The sequence below is a fragment of the Falco punctatus genome (assembly GCF_963210335.1).
Source record: "Falco punctatus genome assembly, chromosome: 4".
NCBI lineage: Eukaryota > Metazoa > Chordata > Aves > Falconiformes > Falconidae > Falco > Falco punctatus.
Window position 1 is genome coordinate 74,415,722 of NC_137583.1, and position 6,213 is coordinate 74,421,934.

A 6,213-nucleotide genomic window follows, 5' to 3' on the forward strand; every position below is an offset into this window, starting at 1 on the left:
AGAGCTGTTCCAGCATATACAAATATCTTGGGACTCCTACCTTGTATAAATCAATACAAGTTACTGTAGGTGCAAAGGGCCCCTCTTTTTTTGCTGCATTTTGATGTCTGTTTTTGGCTTCATGTGCAATTTACAATTCTTTTCCTGAATGTTTTAATGAAGCCATTGAAAAGGATGTGTGTAGTGCATGCGTTCCCACCATCATCTATAGCTTGTAGTAGCTTTCTCATCATTTTATGCCAAGTAGTGTTTTATGGGCATGAGACATATTTATCACTAATAAAATAGTATTAACTTAAATAGAATGTAATTTACTGAGGCAAGTGGTTTCATAACACATTCACTCTACCCACTGTCTTATATAGTGCATACTAAAATTTAAATGAAAAAAGAATAAAAAGTAGTGGTATTTTACGCTCAGCCTACAATGAAATAATTCATATATTATAATTGGAAAATTAAATGTATGAGAATATACCCTGTGCTCTATTTATCAAACCACTAACGAATCTGTTACAAGTGAGTGTAGGGTTCATATTACTTGCTTTTGAAAGGGGAAAGTGTGTATTATTTGATACGTTCCAAATTAAAGAGAAGAAGCATGCATGAAGCTGGCCTCTCTGTTCTACATGAAGCGGGAAACTGAGAATATTTTAGTAGATTCCTAGAAGACAATCCCACAGCTGAGACAGAAGTTTGCATCAGCTGAAAAAATCAGCTAGCAAGCCATGAAGCTTTAAGTTGACATATCAAAAATGAAGCTGAAACAAGAATTGTAGAAACACAAAGAAAAAGAATACAAAGCAAATTTTTTTATCTGAAAGAGTGAAGGATGGTACGAACAAGTAAATAGAATCTTAGCAGTAATTTTGCTACACAGGTAGACCCAATAATAGTGCAAATTGCAGAAACATATACTAAATATGTCCAGTGTGCATTTGGGGAAAAAAAAAAGTGATGGAGTTGTATCACAAGATGCTAATGAAACACTTCTGTTCCAGTAGTGACACTGGTAGATATTAAATAGCAGGGTGGGACTTCAGTAATTTTTAGAACTAAAAATGTCCCAAAGTCTTACAAGAGCATAAAATTGTCACTTTTTAAAACCATTTATGTTTGCTGTCAAGAGCTCTTAAATCACAAAGCTGCAGACGTGAATCACAAAGGCTTTTCAGTGAACAAATAGGGCAAATGAGGTAAATTTACGCCTGCCAGTCCCGATGTCTGTCCTGAACAAGGAGTGAAAATCCCTTACAGAAGGAGCCATTGCTTACAGGAGGTTGTTGTGATTGTGCCCGCCAGCATCAGCCAGGTCTCTGTGCTGGTGCTTGGACATTCAGGCAGGGCGTATTGTGAGTCCAGTAGTTCTACCATGGCTGGTTTTAGCATTACGATACAGGGTCCAGTTCTGGTGTCTGCAGTTCAACAAGCATGCTCAAGAACTGGGGAGACAGAAGCCATGAGAAGCATTAGAAGGGACTGCAGGGCCTCAAGCTGTTCAGTTTCATGGAACAGCTAAATGCTTACCTGATTGTGAAATCCACATAGCTGCATATGGAGCAAAATCTTTGTGGGATGTCCTTTAGACTAGCAGACCAAGACTGGTAATGACCCAAAGTCACTGGAAGGTGAAATTAGTCAAACCAACACTAGAAAATGAAGTGTGTTTTTATTAGCAAACCTTTTCCTAAAAATACCTTCTTGACCTTTGCTGTTCAGGCAAGGCCATCAGTCACCCACCATAACCTAACCCCACAGCTGTCTTTCAGGGTGTTTATATCAGAAGCTTTGTGGTTGTAATAAACAAAGACATTGCTGGAATATGAAGATAGCACTAGTTTAAAATATGTTACTTTAAATGGTTTAGTTAAACAGGTTTTAATTCCTGTGTGGATACTCTTAATTTGGTTTTCATCTTTTAATATCATATATCTTAATTTAGTAACTAGATTAAATTGATAGGAGCATACCCTGCCCCTGAGAGTTTTTGACTGTTGCACTGAATGAGTCACATTTCTAATTGTGGTTGATATAAACCAAGAATTTTTTGCATGTAGATGAGGATTAAGCTGACCCATTTGTTAAGGGCTCTGCTATATCAGCAGAGATGAAACATAAATTAAAAAATTTACACCATAGAAACTTACTAATCACTGCCTGCAGCAGTAGCTTTAGAAATGAGAGAGAAACTAGAATAAATTTAGAAACCTGTATTTCCTAATTAATTGAGGTAACCATGGGGAAGTATTCTGCAGCCATATTATGGAAGGCAAAGGATCAGATCTTCTGGGATGAATTGCCATGGGCATATGAGAGGTTAAACTGAACAGTTTCTTTCCAAAACTCAGGTGCAATTTTGATTGATCTGTCATGGACAAAAAAACCATTGTTCCTAAGAATGGTGTGTCTGAACATCATATGGCTGGGTTTTGAAACTGTGAAGTAATTCACTAACAAAACAAAACAAATCTTGTTTCATAAATCAGAAGGTGGGGCTGAAGTCAGGCCGTCCAGCTGAGACTACATTTTAGGAATCATAGCCCAGGATAAAACATTTACACCATATAATTAGCTGAGTGGTATTTTTGTCACTAATCATCTTTGATTTTTCTTTTAAAGATGTCCTGAAAGTAACAGTGCTGTTTTGCTTGTCTCCCTATAGTTTTAGGCGTAATGTTTCGATGACTGGTGCTTTTGCAGGTAGAATCAAGAAAAAAGGCAAAAACACTCCCTACAATTCCTAGGAACATTGCAGATTTTCAGAAAATAGAGATATTAGTTGTCACAGAGGCTTCCTCCATCAGCTTAAAAAATCCTGTATAAATGAAAATTTTTCTCTCTGACACCTGGTGTCCTAGTTATTTAATTTTCTTTCTAGTCTGCAAGTCTGATGGGTATTGCTATATAATTACTTTTCATTAATGGTAATAATAATAGCTGCTGTCTCTGGTGCCAGAAACCTCCCAGCTGTGGGCTTCCCTTCTGTAAGAAAATAAGATCTTTACAGAAAAATCTCATTTTCTTGCTCAAAGTCTAGGCTAGATTTTAATTTTATGTGCCAGGCCACAGCTGTGTAACCCCAGCAATAAACCCAGGCAAGAAGTCTTCTCCTGATACTGACTTTGCTGCAAGAGCCGCTGTTTTACCAGTTTGATACTATCACTTATTTTTGTTACTACCAATTACAGTGGCTACTGCACAGACTGACCTTATGAAATAAGGTTAAAGACTACTTGAAATCCTCACTGAATCTTGAAAGACTCAGGAACCATGATGGTATGGGAAAATAAACTGTCAGAATCCCAGAATGTGGCATTTCTGTAGTTAATTCTAGACAAAAAAAGCCTAGAAGGCACCTTCTGAACCACTGAGCTACCTATATTTGATTTGATGCAAATATTTACAGCAACTTACATTCTGTAGGAGTTGCTTAAGTATAAAAATAGTTTACAAAGAAAACAGGTTTTTTAGATGGAGATCCAGGACACATACCCAGAAGGAAGAAATGGCCATCGCATACCAGAAGGGCACTGAGAAGGGACATGGAAGGGAGGAGACAACAGGCTATTATTTCACTCCTATTTTTAATGTGCTTTGGTGTTCTTGCTGTCTTCTTCCTTGATCTCTTCTCAGCTCCTCCTTAGCTGATCATTAGCCAGAGCTGATTCATCTGCTCTGCCAGGTCTGTTGCCTTCCTCCGTGAGCATCCAGCTGAGGCCAGGGCTGTGATGAGCCATTAGCTCCCTGCTCTTGCTAAGGCAGCTCTAGACTGGGTTTGGGGGAAAAAAAAAGTTTTCCCCATTAGAACCGAAGCAAAATATTGGCCTTGTTGGCAGATAATGGAAAAAAGCCTGTTGGCATCAGTAGGATCAGGATTTCATTTCAAGAGTTAGAGAGAATGGTTCATTAAAGTGTGTGAATGCTGCTCCTGAGGCACGGCTGTGCAGTGCTTCTGGTGGATAGCTTGAGCCACAGCCTTTGCCTCTTCTGCAGCCCCCCACGTGCTGAGCCTCTCCTCTGCTGCTGCACTTTCAGCGGAAACCTGTGCACACCTGTGGTTTTTAAAAGGAACTGTATTTAAAAGGTTAAAATGTTAAAGTGTTTTTAGAAGATCCCAACTTCCTAACGTGGGATAATTTAGGCTGATGATGTCCTGCAAAGAGCTGAACCTGTGGCAGTAAAGGTCAGGCTAGGCTGATAGTATCAACATTTGGGCTTGAAATGCTTTCACCAGGTTGACATTAGTTGGATTTCATTGAATTATTTTCAGTCTGCAAAACAGAATCAGGCACAGCTTATGAATAGTTCAATCTGTCAGGGCCACCTGCCTGGAGTTGGGCTAAAATAACACTTGGAGTCGCAAGACATTTAGTTGTGTGACCAGGTGACGCATTTCACACCATCTCTTGTGGGCCAGCACTCTCCCCATTTAGGTGACAAGAAGGGAGAGTGGGCAGGTGCCTGGCTGCAGGGGAGTGCATGCAGATGTCCTCCTGCTGCCACAGTGTTCTCTTGTGAATCACAGCATGGTCTCCCCACACTCTTAGTTTCAGCTTCCAGGACAGAAAGATGGAGACAAAGTGGCCACATCTTGCTTTCTGGTCAGAAATTAAAATTCTTGCAGGGCATTGAGGTGCATGGCTTCATTTGGGGATGGCAGTAAAACCGCCAAATCTGTTATGTGTACAGGGCAGAACGCAGTCCTAGTTTCTTGTATAAATTGCAGCTGGAAGTGACATTTGGCATGAAAGGTAATGGATTTGGTAGCGGGAGAACTAACACCCCAGTGAAAGCTAAGTGGATCCCACCCTTGACCAAAACTGCAAAGTTCTGCCTACCTTTAACCCCAGCATTACCTGCAAGTGTCCCTGAATGCTGTCTTTTTTTCCATCCTGTAAATGAGAAAGGTCATGCCTGGCTCTTTCTCATTTAAAGTATATGGAAATCTGGGATACACAGCACATACACAGTTGCAGGGCGTAACTTGAAAGGTGATCAAAAACCACCTCAAACAACTATGCTTGTCACACAAGGCACATTGTAAAATCTGTGAGCGTACACTTAGCAGTGGTATGTTTTCACAGTCTCAGCAGATGGCACTAAAGATGACAAAACCCAGCATGCAATTGTGTAGCAGACATCAGTGGCAAGGCCCTGTGAGGGGAGGGCAAGGTCATTTCTCTAAGTGTGCAACTGCATTCTCAGTGTATTTGTCTGTACCTTTGCACGGGTCGGTCAGAAGCAATGGGCACATCAGGTAGGTGTGCAAACTGCAGCTGAGCAGGCAGCACAAAGCGGGGGTTGAGAAGAAGGACATGGAGGCAGCTACACTGGAGGTACGGGCTTCAAAATCTTTTGAAAAGGCAGCATTGTGTTTGAGTTATGGTGCAAAGCTGCCTGGCTAAAGGCTTGGTTAGGCATCCTGGTCAGAGGACCTGCTGTGCAGGGAAGATGTTCAACATGCCCCATCCTTGGGGTGCTCCTGCTCCTTCCAGGATCACATGCTCAGGCTGATGGACAGATAGATAGGCTGTGGCTTTCCCACTCACCATGGCCTTCTCTTGCGGTGCCTAACATAACTGGTGGGAAGAGCCTGTGGTGTGCAGGAGGCGATGTTGTGACACAAGGGATGGGAGATGCCTTCATTCTGCGTGCCACCTCCTGGCTGTGGTACCTATATAAACAGCTTTCTGGTGGGGCTTGCTAGGCCAGATCCAGCACCCCCAGTTCCTTGCTTCTAATCTCCAGGGGCATTGTTATAAATTTAAACATGAACATCTTAAATTCTGCTGCAACTGTGGGGCAAAATTAGTGAATAATTGGATAATTAATAATAATATGTAAAATCTGCTCTCATCTTCCCCCCTTCTTCTTCTTATTTTTTTTTTTCATTCTGGATTCACTAATAGTTTGTTGATCCTTATCAGTCCAAGTGTGGGCAGAGATGAGAGGACTTGTACAGGTAGTGAACAGCAGAGCACTTTGAGAACTTTTCCCTGGATTTTTTTGGTAAAAATAACCTGTTTTCTTGCATGTGCGCTTTGGTGCCCAGATCTGTGACACTGGACATACAAAACCTTGTTTTACACTGCAGTAGCTGTTTGAAATTTTCTTCCTGAAAACATTCCTGTATGTCCAGTTCATCTTAATGGGTGATCAAGGTGCATGTGCTGAAGATGTACTCTTCCATGTTTGGATAATTGTACCGTGCTG

The 6,213-nt window shown here is 41.1% G+C and overlaps 1 protein-coding gene across 15 annotated transcripts in view; it reads left to right on the plus strand.

Moving 5' to 3' along the window:
• ADAM22 (ADAM metallopeptidase domain 22) overlaps window positions 1-6,213 on the plus strand; it is a 148,010-nt gene that overhangs the window by 127,588 nt on the left and 14,209 nt on the right. The window lies entirely within an intron of this gene.